This window comes from Vombatus ursinus, unplaced genomic scaffold, assembly GCF_900497805.2.
Source record: "Vombatus ursinus unplaced genomic scaffold, bare-nosed wombat genome assembly UNPS02000582.1, whole genome shotgun sequence".
In the NCBI taxonomy this organism is placed as follows: Eukaryota; Metazoa; Chordata; class Mammalia; order Diprotodontia; family Vombatidae; genus Vombatus; species Vombatus ursinus.
The window spans coordinates 3,064,815-3,081,561 of NW_020940360.1; the positions used below are offsets into that span (position 1 = coordinate 3,064,815).

At 35.3% G+C, this 16,747-nt stretch overlaps 1 pseudogene; it reads left to right on the top strand.

The window, feature by feature from the left end:
* Positions 1 to 16,072, top strand: part of LOC114037320 — a 159,113-nt pseudogene extending 143,041 nt beyond the window's left edge.
* The last annotated feature ends 675 nt before the right edge of the window (positions 16,073 to 16,747 follow it).

Consider the following 16,747-nt stretch of genomic DNA (forward strand, 5'->3'; position numbering starts at 1 on the left):
AGAAAGAAAGAAAGAAAGAAAGAAAGAAAGAAAGAAAGAAAGAAAGATAAATGGATAGATGGATGGATGGATGGATGGGAAGCAGCAGTTAGATAAGTATACCTAAATCATAGATTTTATATATAGGGAAATAAAGTGTAAGAATATAGCTGATTATGAAGACCATAAGTGCCAGAGGATTTTATCTTTCTTCCTGGAGGCAATAGCAAGTCATCAAAGTTTATTCAATAGAGGGTGACATGGTCAGACATGACCTTTCAAAAAAATTACTCTGACAGGAGAATGGATTAGAATAGAAAAAAGTTGAGATTGGGTGACCAAATATCAGAATTTGTCCAGGCAACTATAGCCCAGGTAAGAGGTTTTGAGGATCTGCAATAAGGTGATCACTGTTGGGGTGTGGGACATATATGAGAGAAATTATGAAAGTAGAAAGAAGAGTTAGCAGTAGATTGAATGGGTGATGTGGGTGAGAATGGGAAGTTGAGGAGGATACCAAGGATTTGAGCATGAGTGACTGGGAAAGTTTTTCCAGAGTCAAAGGTAGAACAAATATAGGAGAAGTGAAAGAAAGTGGAGAGATAGATAATGTCTCTGTGTTGCTGTTTGTCCATCATTCTCAAAGAGGACCATGACATGCAAGTGAGTTGGATTGAAGTGAAGGAAGGCTGTGCAAAGTCACTAGCCTCACTTTCTTCTCTGGAGCCATCTGGGTCCAGTGGCCAGATATAGATCAGGACTACTGGAGATGGCCCAGGATGCAATAAGGAGACTTTGGCCTTTTCAAGCTAAGGTCTTTGACAGGTCCCAGTTTGACTGAGACAATGTCCATTCACTGATTAAGGCTTAATAAGAAATGAGGCAAAGAATGGCCTCTTTAAAAAATAGATCTGAGAGGGGAAGACCCTTAGGATTTCTGGCCAAAACAAAAATAATTGTTACTTACATTCATTCTGAGCCAGTCTGGGCCCAAAGAATGACCAATTAGGGCTTGGTCTGGGTCCTATTGTTGGCAAATCAATGAGAGCCAGAGTGATTTGGGGTTAAGGCTGGTCTTTAAGAGTAAAACAAGCAAACACAACTCAGAGATTAAAATTTACATTCCCTTTGGCAGGGCACCCACAATTGAGAGTGTGATACCCTATGTGGACAGAGGGAAAGACAAAAGAAACAAATATGGGAAAAGTAAAAAGAAGTGGAGAGGGAGAAAATGCCTCTGTATTGTAAATCAAAATTGAAACCCAGAAAGTTTTATGATTTGAGGGAAAGTATTACAAAACATAACTATAGCAAGTGATAAGAAAAAATAATGCCTTCTTCCGTCCCCCTTCCCCCTTATTTGTTGAAATAGGAAACTACAATTGTGGAATATTGTGTATAATGTCATAATTTTATATGTTTGTGGTTTTGTTAAATTGTTTTTAAAAATTATTCTTGTTATAAAAATGGCTCTTGGGAAAGGAGTTGAGCAATACATTGGGGAATATAGATTATTTAAAATAGAATACATATAAATTATTTACTAAAAAGAAGATAAAAGAACTTTCACTTTTTCCAGACAATTTTGCTTTGCCATGAGAAACAGGGCCTTAGGGAAATATTGAGATAATATATGTAAAGAACTTTATAAAATTAAAAGGCTATGTAAATGCCAGGTAATTTTTTTTTTTTTACCACCTAGAGATATTAGATAACAAGCCTACTCTTCCAAAGAGAGGATGGGGATACCTCTTTTATTATTGTTGCTATTAGATGCTAAGTTCAGTTCTTCCTATGGCTTTCTATGGTGTTTAAATGTTCCCAGGGCCTTCTAAATGTTGGCTTCATGTGAAAAGATCTTGCCCTACTTGTAATGCTGGGGTGCCCTCTGTATTTCCACTTTAATCCTCTTCACTTTTTCATCTTTTTTTTTTCTCAGTGTTCTGGCCAGCCAAAAGTTTCCTAACTTTCCTTTCATAGCTCAGTACTTGCACATACTGAAACACCTCCATCATCAAAACAGATTTTGGTTTGTGTCCTAGACATTTCAGCCCTGTTTGGGTCTGGTAAGATTCCATGACACTTGGAGCTTGTTGTGCATGATTAATCCCAAGTGACCAATTAAACCATTTCCATTACACTATGATAAATCTCTTCTTTTTAAAACATCCTCAGTTGTGACTGCAGATCAGCTGGTAAGGAATATTCATCCAGAACAGCATGACACATTCAGGTGGACTTCTCATTAAGATTCATATACTTTTTCTCCCCAGAACATTTTTTGTATATCACACAAAACTTTCTAATTTGCTATGTTTCAATCTGAACTCACACAACAAATTTCCTCTCTGACCCCTTTCCAATCTTAATTTCCTTTGGGTAATTTCTGAGAACTGTTGCTGTCACCACAAAGATCACAGAACAGTAGCATTCCTGGAATTAGGGGTTGAAAGAAGCCTCTGATGAAAATAAATGGGAGTTCTATGCTAGTTGCTATTTAGCAATCCTTTTTTTTAGTATCATAAAGAGATCATTATGTGTGTGATAATTTTTATTTTTATATAAGACCTATGATTTTATTGGTATATGAAGCTCCCAAGGAGGATGCTCCCTTTCCAATGCACACTGATACTTGCCCTACAACTTCTGCAATCTTAGAAAATTGCCTTAGACACTTAGAAGGTGAGTGACTGGACCAGAGTTACCCAACCCATATGTGCCAGAGGAAGAACTTCAACTTAGGTCTTCACAAAACCAAGGCCATCTTTTTCCACTCTGCCACCCACAATGGGTCTCTTTGTCATAGTTTTTAAAATTATTTAGATTTGATTCATACTCAAACCTTTGCCCTAGTTAAATAGTACATTAGCCACATAAATAGAGTTGCCTTTCCCCTCCTCAGTGCTGTATGCTTCCTTAATTAAACTTTCTTTAAATAAATTATTGTTGAGTGTTTTCATATCCTACTTTTCACTATATATATATATATATATATATATATATATATATATATATATATCTCCCTAGTCTTCACAAAGAGAGCCATCACTTATAAGTAAATTTAAAGAAAGGTTCAAAAGAAATTTTAAAATAACCAATGTATCAAAAAATTCTGGCGGGCAGAATCATGTTGGCAGAGTAAAAGCAGTGACTTGCTTGAGCTCTCCCCCAAACCCCTCCAAATACCTGTAAAAACGGCTCTAAACAAATTCTGGATCAGCATGACCCACAAAAAAGACAGAGTGAAACAAATTTCCAGCCCAAGACAACCTGGATGGTTAAATAGAAAGGTCTATCCTGTTGGGCTAGGAAAGAATCACAGTTCAGTGTGGTGTGCAGGCAAAGATGAGGCCTCAGTGGATCTGGAGCAGGCCTCCGGGGACTGAATCACAGGTTGCTGTGGCGGTTTGCAGACTTCTCAACCCACAAATGCCAAAGACAACTTAGAAAGTCAGTAGGAGAAGTCTGTGACCACAGTCAAAGAGGAGTTCAGTCTGGCCCCAGTCCTGGCACAGCCCTGGGGTAGCAACTGCTTCTGGAGCTCTTGGGCCACAGACAGAGGGGGATCAAGCAGCTGATTAGAGGGGTTTGCAGGGATCACTTTGCTGGTGCTGAGGCAGGACTCTCTTGCTTTGCCTGTGCTGGTATCTTGGTAACAGTTCTGGGTGGTGGTCATGGGGTGAAGAGGAGTGTTGGTGTGGTGGAGCTTGTGGCAGTGGTGGAGAGGGAATCCTCCCCATAGTTCCAAGGCAGATAAGAGTGCTTGTGGTCACTCATAGAGCAGAGCACAGGCCAGGAAAGGAGTAAACACCTTGTCTTTGATTATACCACCTTGGAAGAACTGAAAATTTACAGGTCCCTAGAAGTATCTCTGAAAAAAAGCTGCACAAAACCCCCAAAGCTTGGGACAGTACATTTTACACACTGGATGCAGACCCTTACCTTAACAAAGAGTTTATAACTCAAGTAATTGACTAAGATCATGAATAAACAAAGGTGCAAGAAAAGCCAGACCATAGGATCTTTCTTTGGTGACAAAGAAGATCAAAACTTGCAACCAGAAGAAGAAAAGAAAGTCAAAGCTTCTACATCCAAAGACTCCAAGAGAAATATGAGTCAGTCCCAGGCCACAGAAGAGGTAAAAAAGGAGTTTGAGAAAAAAGTAAGAGAAGTAGAGGAAAAAATGGGAAGATAAATGAGAGTGATGCAAGAAAATCATGAACAACTAGTCAACAGCTTGCTAAAGGAGACCCCAAAAAATACTGAATAAAATAACACCTTAAAAAGTAGCCTAACCCAAATGGCAAAAGAGATCCAAAAAGCCAATAAGGTGAAGAATGCCTTAAAAAGCAAAATTGACCAAATGGAAAAGGAAGTCCAAAAGCTTACTGAAGAAAATACTTCCTTAAAAATTAGAATAGAGCAACTGGAAGCTAGTGACTTTATGAGAAATCAAGACACTGTAAAACAAATCCAAAAGAATGAAAAAAAAAAGAAAACAATGTGAAATATCTCATTGGAAAAACAACTGACCTGGAAAATAGATCCAAGAGAGATAATTTAAAAATTATTGGACTATCTGAAAGCCATGATCAAAAAAAGAGCCCTGATATTCTAGAACAAAAGGGTAAAATAAAAATGGAAAGAATCCACCAATCACCTCTTGAAAGAGATCCCCAAAGGAAAACTCCTAGGAATATTGTAGCCAAATCCCAGAGTTCCCAGGTCAAGGAGAAAATATTGCAAGCAGCCAGAAAGAAGCAGTTCAAGTATTGTGGAAACACAATCAGGATAACACAAGATTTAGCAGCTTCTTCATCGAGGGACAACAGGGAATGGAATGTAATATTCTGGAGGGCAAAGGAGATAGGATTACAACCAAGAATCACCTACCCAGCAAAACTGATTATAATCCTTCAGGGGAAGAAATGGTCATTCAGTGAAATAGGGGGCTTTCCAGCATTCTTGATGGAATGCTTTCCATCTTTCAAATGCAAGACTCAAGAGAAGCATGAAGAGGTGAACGGGAAAAAGAAAGCATAAGGGACTTTTTAAGGTTGAAACTGTTTAAATTCCTACATGGAAAGATGATATTTGTAACTCATGAGATCTTTGTCAGTATTAGGGTAGTTGGAGGGGAAAAAATTGTATGTATAGATAGATTGATAGATAGAGAGCACAGGGTGAGTTGAAGGTGAATGGGCGATATCTTACAAATAAAATTAAGGGGTGAGAGAGGATTATACTGGGAGAAGGAGAAAGGGAGAGGTAGAATGGGGTAAATTATCTCACATAAAACAGACAAGGAAAGGCTTTTACAGTGGAGGGGAAGTGGGAAAAGGTGAGAGGGAATGAGTAAATCTTTCTCTCATTGGATTTGGCTTAGGGAGGGAATAATATACACACTCAATTGGGTATGGAAAGCTGTCATACCCTACAGGAAAATAGGGGGGAAGGGGATAAAAGAGCAGGGTGATGATAGAGGGGAGGACAGATTGGGGGAGGTGTTAATCAGAAGCAAACACTGCTGAGGAGTGACAAGGTCAGAAGTGAGAATAGAATAAATGGGGGGGTGGGATAAGATGAAGAGAAATATAGTTAGTTTTCCATAGCATGACTATTACAGAAGGGTTTTGAATGACTACACAAGTTTTACCTGTATCGAGTTGCTTGCCTTTTCAATGAGGGTGGGTGGGGAGGGAAGAAGGGAGAAAATTTGGAACCCAAAGTTTTAAAAACAAATGTTAAAAAATTGTTTTCACATGCAACTGGGAAATAAAATATACAGGCAATAGGGTATAGAAATCTATCCTGCCCTATAGGAAAATAGAAGAGGAAGAGGATAAGAGAAGGGGAGGGAAATAGAAGGGAGGGCAGAGTAGGGGAAAGATTATTCAGAATGCACACTGTCTTAGGGTTGGAGGAGTGATGAGATGGGAAGAAAATTTGGAGCTCAAAATCTTGTGGAAGTGAATGTTGAAAACTAAAAATAAATAAATTAATGAATCTTAAAAAAAATTCTAATATTCTCTTCAGTGTTCCATACCCATAATCCCACAACTTTTCAAACAAAATGTGAAAGGTGTGGGTCCAGTCTGGTCATAATTTCAGAGAATTCAAATTTAATTAATTTTTTGTTTTAATCTATTATGTTCTTTCTAATCAATAGTCATTAGGTTTATTGGTTTTCCTGGTTTTGCTTACTTTAACTTTTGTCAGTTTTAATTTAACATAAATCCTTTGTGAAAAGAACTTATTTGTACAAAAATATTTATAGCAGCTCTTTCTGTAGTCACTAAGAATTAGACACTGAGGAATGCTTGCTCAAATTCTGGTAGATGATTATAATGTAATATTATTGTGCCATAAGAAATGATGAGCAGGACGATTTCAGAAAAACCTGGAAAGACTTTCACAAATTGATACAGAGTGAAATGAACAGAACCAAGAGAACATTGCATACAGTAACATCAATATTGTATGATGAATACCTATGATTGACTTAGTTATTATCAGTAATACAATGGTCAAAGACAATCCCAAAGTATTCATGATGGAAAATGCTATTTATCTCCAGTGAAAGAACTGGTAATGTCTGAATACAGAATGAAGCATGCTATTTTCATTTTCTTTCTTTTGTTTTATTTGAGTTTTTCCAACACAATGACTAATATGGAAATGTTTTGTGTGATTACACATGTATAACCTCTATCAAATCACAGCATTGTTATGATTTGATTATTATTACTGATGTGGATCATTCTTTTTTATGATTGTGATACTTTTGTGGATTTTTTTGTTCATATCCTTTGGCAATTTATAAATAGGAGTGCTTTTTTTTCATTATTTTCTATTTATCTAATAGACTTTATCCTTGATATTATTAAACATTTTCCTTCCATCAAAAACTCTGGAAGACATTTTATCTAGTTCTCACCTTAATTTGTTTATGGTATGACCTTTAATATTAAAGCTGTTAATTCATTTTTAGTTTGTTAAGGTAAATAATGTAAAATCGTAGTCCACACCTAATTTCTATCAAACTAATTTTTTGTCTCCCCAGCAATTATTATCAGATAGAGTTAACAGGTAATTTATGTTTTCTTTTTTTAAAAAATTTATTTATTGTTTAAATTTTATGTAATAAAGCAAGCATTTCCAAGATGTTTTCAATTAAATCAAACTGGACTATTGTGTCTAATTATTTTTTATTATTCCTTTTTCTAGATTATTTCCTTGATTTACTTTTCTTCTTTTCATTCAGTATATATATATATATATTTACCATAATGCTTTATAATGTAGTTTGAGGTCTAGAATGTCACGCTACTTCATTCCTACTTTTCTCCATTATTTTCTTTGTAATTCTAGTTATTTTGTTCCTCTAAATTAATTTTGTCATGGTTATTATTATTGTTGTTGTTCTGCAAAATAACTCCTTGGTATTTTGATTGGCTTTGTATTATAATTTTTATTACATTGTCATGAGCTAGTTATCTCTCAGATCAGTTAAATTATTCTTTGTTTCCTTAAAAATCACTTTGTAATTGCACCTGTACAAGAATTGTGTATATATGATAAATTGACTTCAAAATACTTTACACAAATTGTAGTTATTTTGAATTGAGCTTTCATTTTTATTAGCTAAATTTTATTAACATCATTTATTTTTACATTGCCTAAATTTTGGCCCGTGCTTTTCTTTCTGTCACCTCCAAGAGAACCATCCTAAGTAAAAAAATCTCAAAAAAAAGAAAACAAAAAATTCAGCAAAATACACCAATCTATTGAAAAATTGAATATATTTTGCAATACCTATAGCCCTTCTAGCATGACAAAGTAGTAAGGGAATTGTCTTCTATCTCTTCTTTGAGACCAAACTTTTTCTTTTCCATTTTTGAAATTCACTTTTAGTTGTTTTCTAGCAGTGATTTCCTTTTTGCTAAAATAGTTTTATGTTATTTTCCTGGATTTAATAATCCTTGAATTCATATTATAAGTATAACTTGATCTTAATGAATGAGATTTTGGAGCAATTGCTATAGTCATTTATGGAGTGCAGGGGCATGATTTCATTTAAAATTTTTGAAACAGTGTTCATTAATGATACTAGTCTTTGTTTTTCTTTACTTTGATTTTCTCTGACCAATTCAGCCTATGAAATAACTTGAAAATGTTTTATTTCTCAGTGTTGGAGATTAGTTTATATAATTTGGATTATTAATTATTCTTTAGAAGTTTGATATAATTTTCCTGTAAATTCACTATTTTTTTATTGGATAGTTTTTTTGTAGCTATTTCACTTTCATTTTTGGAAATTAAAGTATTTGTGATTTCTATTTTAATTTAAGTATTTTAATCTATATGTAATCTTCTATTTTTGAATTCTTAGGTTTGCTGGCATATAATTCTGCATGGAATTTCCTGGTAACTATTTTTCTTATTTTGTGGTTTTAGCTTATTCAGTTAAAAAGTGGTCAATTTGATTTTCTTTCCTATTCTTTATTAATGAGATGAACTACAAGTTTTTCAATTTTTAAAATTTATTTGAAGAACAATCCCTTTTAAAATGAATGTTTCTGTTTTCCTTTACATAAACCAAAGATCACATATTTCATTTTTATTAGCTTGTTACTGGGTCACTGGTCAGAAATATGTTTCAAACAATTATATTTGTTTGTTTGATGTAGAACTTTCCACTTAATTAAAAGCCTTTAGCTGAGCAGTATTTTACTCCAAGTGCCAAAGTTGAGTAATGCAAAAGTAATGATTGTAAGGGACAGAAAATAGAATTATTATCTGAAAAATGGGAAATAGTAGTTGAGTGGCTGTGTGACATGCTATTTTTCCAAGAAAAACTATGATTTAGAAAGGAGTAAGTTTTAAGACCCCTGGTCTCAATTTTTTTAATAGAAACGTCAAAAGTTATATTTATACATATGCCAAAAGTTTAGGCAGCCAAGAAAAGGAATTAAAGTTTTAATGCAAGGAAGTAAATTTGACTTCATAGGTATCACTGAGATTTGGTGTGGTGAAATCCATCACTTGACCATGGCTCTAGATAAGTATACTTTGTGCAAAAGAAACATATATGTAAAATGTGGGGTGAGATAGCATTGTATATTAAGGAGATATATTGCACTCATATATATGAGGAAATTCAAGAATCCAAGACTAAGAGGAGGAAAATAGATGGATGGTATTTGAGCACAAATAAATTGAATTTCCCCAATTGATAAATTGTCAGAGATTATAAGCAAACATTTCTCAAAAGAATTTCAAACTATTAACAAACACTTGAAGTAGTACTCCAAATCACTAATAATTAGAGAAATGTAAATCAAAACAAGGCTGACTCACTTCACATCCTCCATACTGACATAAAACTGGAAAGATATATTTGATCTAGATTGTGAAGAGCCTTTAATGACAGTCTAGGAGCCTAACAGCAGGGGTTTCCCACTCTCTGGTCTGTCCTGAGATACTTTTTTTTTCTCCTTTCTCTATACTACTTCCCTTGGTGAACTCATTAGCTCCTATGGTTTTCATTTTCATCTCTGTGGATATGAATTTCAGATCTAATTTTCCAGTCCTAACCTCTCTTCCAGTCTCCAGTCTCACATCTCCAAATATGTTTTAGAGATTTCAAAATGGATGTCTTATAGATGTCTTGAGCTCATTATGTCCCAAAGTGAACTCTTTATATTTACCTCTAACTTCTTTTCTCTCCAACTCACTTATTACTCTAGAAGGTGTCAAAATCCCCAAAGTTATCATGGACATTGAAACCAAAACTAGTACCTAGGTGTCATCCTCAACTCTTCAATCTCTCTCACTTTCTATATTCAATTATTGGTCAACTCCTGTTGTTTACTTGTATATACCATCTTCTTTCATCTGATAATTCTAGCACCCTCATACAGATCCTCTTTAATTTGTGACTGAATTATTATAATAGCCTGCTAATTGGTCTCTTTTCCTCAAGACTCTCCCCTCCAATCCATCTTCCATTTATCTGTCAAATTGATCTTCCTAAAATGCATTCATATCACCTTCCATTAAAAAAACAAAAACAAAAAACAAACAAAAAAAGGCCTCTATTCATTCTGTATTACATTCAGGATCAAATATAAAATCCTCTGGCTTTGGAATTTCTTCCAAATCTGTCATATTCCTACCTTTCTTGTTATCTAACACTTTACTCCCTTTCATGTACTCTTCAATCCAGTGATACGGCATCCTCGCTCTTCTTCACTCATGACACTTTATCCCACAACTCTATCCAAGTGCTTTCAAGGACTGTTACCTATACCTTGAATGTTTTTTCACATCCACTTCTGATTCCCCAATTTCTTTCAAGTCCTAGATGAAATCACCACTTCTTTTATTTTTTCATGCAAATTTATTTATTTCTTTTTTTCTTTTTTTAATTAATTTATTTTGATTTATCAACAATCACTTCCATATTTCCAAATTTTTATCCCGCTCTCTCCCCACTACCCTCTCCAAGAGGGTGCACAATCTGATATAGGCTATACATATACAGTCCTATTAAATGTATTTTCACATTAATGATGTTGTAAGCAAGAATTAGAACCAATTGGAGGAACCACCAGAAAGAGGAAACACAGCTCAACGGAAGAAAAAAAAATAACAAATAGTATGCTTCAATCTGCATTCAAACTCCATAGTTCTTTCTTTGGATGTGGATAGCATTTTCCATTATGAGGCCTTTGGAAATGTCTTAGATCCTTGTATTGCTGGGAAGGGTTAAGTATATCAATATTAGTGAATGCACAATGTGACTGTTATTGTGTACAACATTCTCCTGGTTCTGCTCACTTCATTCAGCATCAGTCCATACAAGTCTTTCCAGGTTTTTTTCTGAAGTCAGCCTGTTCATCATTTCTTATAGCACAATAGTATTCAATTACATTAATATACCACAACTTGTTCAGTCATTCCCCAATTGATGGGCATCCTCTCAATTTCCAATTCTTTGCCACCACAAAAAGAGCTGCTATAAATATTTTTGTACATGTGAGTCCTTTTCCCATTTGTGTGATCTCTTTGGGATATAGCCCTAGAAGTGCTATTGCTGGGTCAAAGGCTATGCACACTTTTATATCCCTTTGGGCATAGTTCCAAGTTACTCTCCAAAATGGTTGGATCATTTCACAACTCCACCAACAATGCATTAGTGTTCCAATTTTCCCACATCTTCTCCAACATTTATCATTTTCCTGTTTTGTCATGTTGGCCAATCTGATAGGTGTGATATCGTACCTCAGAGTTGTTTTGATTTGCATTTCTCTAATCAATAGTGATTTAGAGCATTTTTTCATATGACTATAGATGACTTTAATTTCTTCACCTGAGAATTGCCTTTTCATATCCTTTGACCATTTCTCAATTGGGGAATGACTTGTATTCTCATAAATTTGACTTAATTTTGTATATATTTTAGAAATGAAGCCCTTATCAGAGAGACCAGTTGTAAAAATTCTTTCCCAATTTTCTACCTTCCTTCTAATCTTAGTTGCATTGGCTTTGGTTGTGCAAAATCTTTTCAATTTGATGTAATCAAAATTATCCATTTTGCTTTTTGTAACATTCTCTGTTTCCTGTTTGGTCATGAATTCTTCTGTTCTCCATAAATCTGATAGGTAAACTATTCCTTGCTCTCCCAGTTTGCTTTACAGCATCAGCCTTTATATCTAAATCATGAACCCATTTTGACTTTATTTTGGTATACAGTGTGAGATTTTGATCTATGCCTAGTTTCTGCCTTACTCTTTTCCAGTTTTCCCAGCAGTTTTTTGTCAAAGATTGGCTTCTTATTCCAGAAGCTGGGGTCTTGGGGTTTATCAAATAATAGATTACTATAGCCATTGACTACTATGTCTTGTATACTTGACCTATTCCACTGTTCCATCATTCTATTTCTTAGCTAGTTTTGATGATTGCTGCTTTATAATACAATTATGATCTGGAATGACTAGGCCACCTTCCTCTGCATTTCTTTTCATTAGTTCCCTTGATATTCTGCACCTTTTGTTCTTCCAAATGAATCTTGTTATTATTTTTTCTAACTCTATAAAATAATTTTTGGTAGTTTGATTGGTATGGCACTGAATAAGTAATTTAGCTTAGGTAGAATTGTCATTTTTATTACATTAGCTCAGCCTACCCATGAGCAACTGATGTTTTTCCAATTAATTAGATATGACTTTGTGTGAAAAAATCACCACTTCTACAAGAACTATTTTCTAGTTGTCTATAAACTTAAAACTTCCCATCTGAGGCTAGTTGAATTAATTCTATATATATCTTTGTACAGAGTTGCTGCCTAGGGTCTCTCTCATTGGACTGTGAATTCCTTGATAGAAATGATTTTTTTGTCTTTCTTTGTATTCTAGGAACTTAGTACAATGTCTGTAACTTAGTATGATGTTGATGATGATATTCAGTTGTTTCAATCATGTTGGACTCTTTATGACCCCCTTTGGGGTTTTCTTGACAAAAATACTAGAATGGTGTGCCATTTCCTCCTCGAGCTCATTTTACAGGTGAGGGAGACTGAGGCAAATGGGGTTAAATGACTTAAGAAGGGTCACACAGCTAGTAAGTATCTGAGAACATATTTGAACTCAGGTCTTCCTGGCTTCAGGCTTGGTGCTCAATCATCTGTGCCACCTAGCTGCCCCTGAACATAGTAAGTGTTCAATAAATGTTAGGTGGATGAATTGAACTTCATTGGATAGGGGAAAATCAGAAATGAGGAATGACGTGCTCATATTGGGTTAATCTGTCTTTGTAGTGAAGGATGCATTATAGGAAATGAAATGAGAAAACTGGGCAGGAGTATACTGTAACAGATGAGGCCACAGCTAATTGGTGTCTGAAGTAGTGTCATTTCACTGTGAAGGGTGGGGGTATCATGGGAGAGATATGGACATAAAATAAATAGGACTTAATAATCAATTTTATGTAGGGTATGGAAAAAGTAAAGTATCAAGGATGACTCATGTATTAACCTTCAATGATGGGGAGAATAATTTTATCATTCAAAAGATTAGGGAAAACTGGAAGAGGAATAGGTTTGAGAGAACTCAGATTCATTCAGTAGCAAACATTGAGTCAGGAGTGCTAAAGAGATATCTGTATGAATTTAAATGTAATGTATGGATATAAATGTAAGAAGACAGCTGCAAATATAATGTGTGAGCTCAAGATTATGATTTATACTGGAGATATATAGTTTTGGAAATTATTCACATAGACCAAGTAACTGAAGATATTGGAAGATGTGTGGTTATCAAAGGAGAAATTATATAAAATATAGAAAAGAAGGAGGAAAATCTAACCCTGGGGTGGGTGCAAGGAATATGAGAAGCCTGTGAAGGACAGCAGTATTCATAGCATGAGTTAAGGAATACATTTAGTGACATAGAAATCCAGAGTAAAGAGAATAAAGGGGTGGTTAAAAAGCATCAAGTGTGATTGAAAGGTCAAGCAAGACACCTGAAGAAAAGTATCTGACATTTTGCTTAAAAGGTCTTTGGTGACCACTGAAGAACAAATTTTAGTAAAATTGTGGGAATTGATACCAACCAGGGAAAGATGGTTCAAGGTAGCCTAAAAAGAATACCAATCATCTTATTATGCTCTAGTGTTTGTTAAGGTGATTAACAAAACAAGACTGTTGAGTGCATAAAGTTTTGTATGCTAACTTCTATGGATCATGGTTTAGAATCCTCTGTGTTATCCTGGGTTTTGAGCATGTTTTAAAATAATGATTTGAGAATGAAAATGAGTCCTTAGGGGGAAAGGTTATCTTATTAGCTCACAGACCTCACAAGGCTGAACAGATGGAAATTTTGATTGTGACATCAACTTTTCATATCAAGCTGGAAAGCTAGAGGTGACTCCCATTCCAAGTAAAAGAGGGGAAAGGGTCACACAGAAGATTATTACTCAAATCTGTGAATAGGGAAGAGGAGAATACAGTGGTCAGACCCTGCTTATTTTAACAGGGAGGCTAGTCTGGTTCAGAATACCAACTAATGGTTTTAAGCATGCAATTTCTAGGTCCAACTGCTCCTTACTTGCACATTGATCATGGCCAATAATGGAATTGTACATCATATTTTTATCTCCATAAAATAAATACATAATATTTTCATGTCTGTTAGAGATAAAAATCAGAAAGTTTAAAGCAATAGATAAAAGGAGGGCTAAATCTGATATTTTATGGTAGGAGCTCAAAGATTACACACACACACACACACACACACACACACACACACATTGCCTCTATCTGGTTTATTTTTTCATTGATTTCACTTACAGTTGTTGAAAGATGAGGTAGGAGGAATGATTGTAAGTGAATCAACAAACATTTATTAAGCACTGGCACTGTATTAAGTGCTAGGGATACAAAAGCAAAAGGAAGTTCCTGTTCTCAAGGAGCTTACAGTTTGATGGGTGAGACAATATAAAAATAACTCTATATACAGGATAAAAATGAAGATAACCATCAAAGGGAAGGTGCTAAATTAAATTTGTGCTTCAATAGTTGCTGGTCTGCCTTTGATGGACTCAGATTATGGGGATTAAAATTGTCCAACCTACAACAAAAGAGACTGAGGCAAAGAGAGCTCTGAGCCAATGGCACAATGAGTCCATGGTCCCCTCTAATGAAATGGACTTCAGATCTTCCTCATGATCTGAGATGACCCCTTCTTCTAGGGCCTTATTTTTATAATATTTGATACTATATTTGATACCTGAATATCCCAAAGAGGTTCTACAAAGTACAAAATCCCATTGGTTGATAGATCTTGCTGCATGGGCCAAAATATGATATGCCAACTAGAAATGGTATGTCAACAGAGGGATCTCAGGTTGGGTGAAGCATGGGGTATCTCCACTGACTAAATGGTCATAAGATGATCATCTGCTCTTATTGGACAAGAGAGAATGGTCCAGAGGTACAAAAGTAAGTTGGAGGACTTTTCATTTCATTGAGTCCCCTACACCACACTGGGCTTGGTCACCACAACAAAGAAAAACAGGGGTGGAGGGCCTCTAGTTAGCTTCCTATGATTAAGCAATTGAACATACAATCTGCAGTTCACAGCTCTGGGGCCTAATAAATAGAACTTATAATCACTACTCCTATGGAATCATATGATTAATACTGATTGTATTGACCCCTTCTGTGGAGGTATTGACTTCTATACCTAGAGATATATCCCTAGGCCCATTTTGAAGAGCTGAATGCTGACCTCTTCCATGGCACACTGAATCCTGTGCAAAAGACCATAAGAGATACCAAGGTATGTAAATAACAGATTTGTGACATCATTTTGGTGGATGGTTCCACTCAGATCCCCCAAGTGCAGAAGCTTCTTCAATGGCAAGAAGCTCAACAAGAGTATGAATCCTGATAAAGCTGTTTACTTTGGTGCAGCCATCCAGGTGCCATTTTGTCTTGAGTTAAATCTGAGAATGTGCAGGACTTGCAACTGTTGGATATCACTTGTCTTTCCCTTGGAATTGAAACTGCTGGTAGAGTTATGATGAAATGCAAACTACTATCCCCACCTTTAGCACTTACTCAGACAACCAGCCTGTTGTGCTTATTCAAGGTTATGAAGGTAAAAGAACAATGACAAAGCCTTAGCAAGTTTAAAGTCACAAAAATCCTCCCAGTCATCAGGGGTGTTCTTCAGATTGAAGTAACATTTAACATTGACGAAAATGGCATCCTTGATATTTCTGCTTTGAATAAGAGCACAGGCAAGAAGAACAGGATCACCACCATCAAGACAATGGTCCAGGGCGCTGAGAAATACAAGGTTGAAGATGAGCAACAGAGAGACAAAGCATATTCTAAGAAATCTCTTAAATTTTATATTTCAACATGAAGGCTAACACAGAGGATGAGAAACTACAAAGTAAAATTGGTGATGAAGACAAACAGAAAATCTTTGACAAATGTAATGAAATAATCAGCTGGCTGCATAAGAACCAGACTGCTTAAAAGAAAAGATCTGAGCACCTGAAGAAAGAATTGGAGAAGAAATAGGAAAACTATGTACCTAGTGATTCCAAAAATATAAGCAGAAAGAACAGTTATAATGCTACTGAATTTTGAATAAATACAATGACCCAGTTTTATACCAGAGAAGAGATGAGAATATCTTTAATCTCCTGAGGAGCTGACAAAAGTGAGGACCCAAACCCTGTTGCTTTTATTTTCCCATATATTAATATTTCCCTTTCTCTCTCCCCTCTGAAGAAAGTATTGGAAGCACCCTAGTAAGGTAATCGCAACCTACCTCCTACTCCAGTCCTTCTAGACCTTCATAGGTTACAGAGCTCCCTCATACCATATACTTGCAGCAAAGATGGTTACATTAAGGCCATAGAGAAGCCCAGGTCTTCTACATACAATACAGAAAGCAATAATATCAAAAGACGCAAGCTTTTCCATTGTCAAGAAGTGAATAAATAAAATGCCAGAATCAAGGTGAGGCTGGGGAAGAGTTTGAAACAGGGAATTCGATATAACATAGTAAACCTGAAAACTTTGAATGTTGAAAAAATAACCACAATAAGAAAAAATATGAATAGACAAAAGAGAACACCAAAGTCAATGAAGAATAACTATGAATTAAAATAAATTTAAGAAGTAATCCCTCAATAAAGCAATTTCAGGGGAAGCACAGCATTTAAGAGGAAAAATTATTGAAAGAAATGA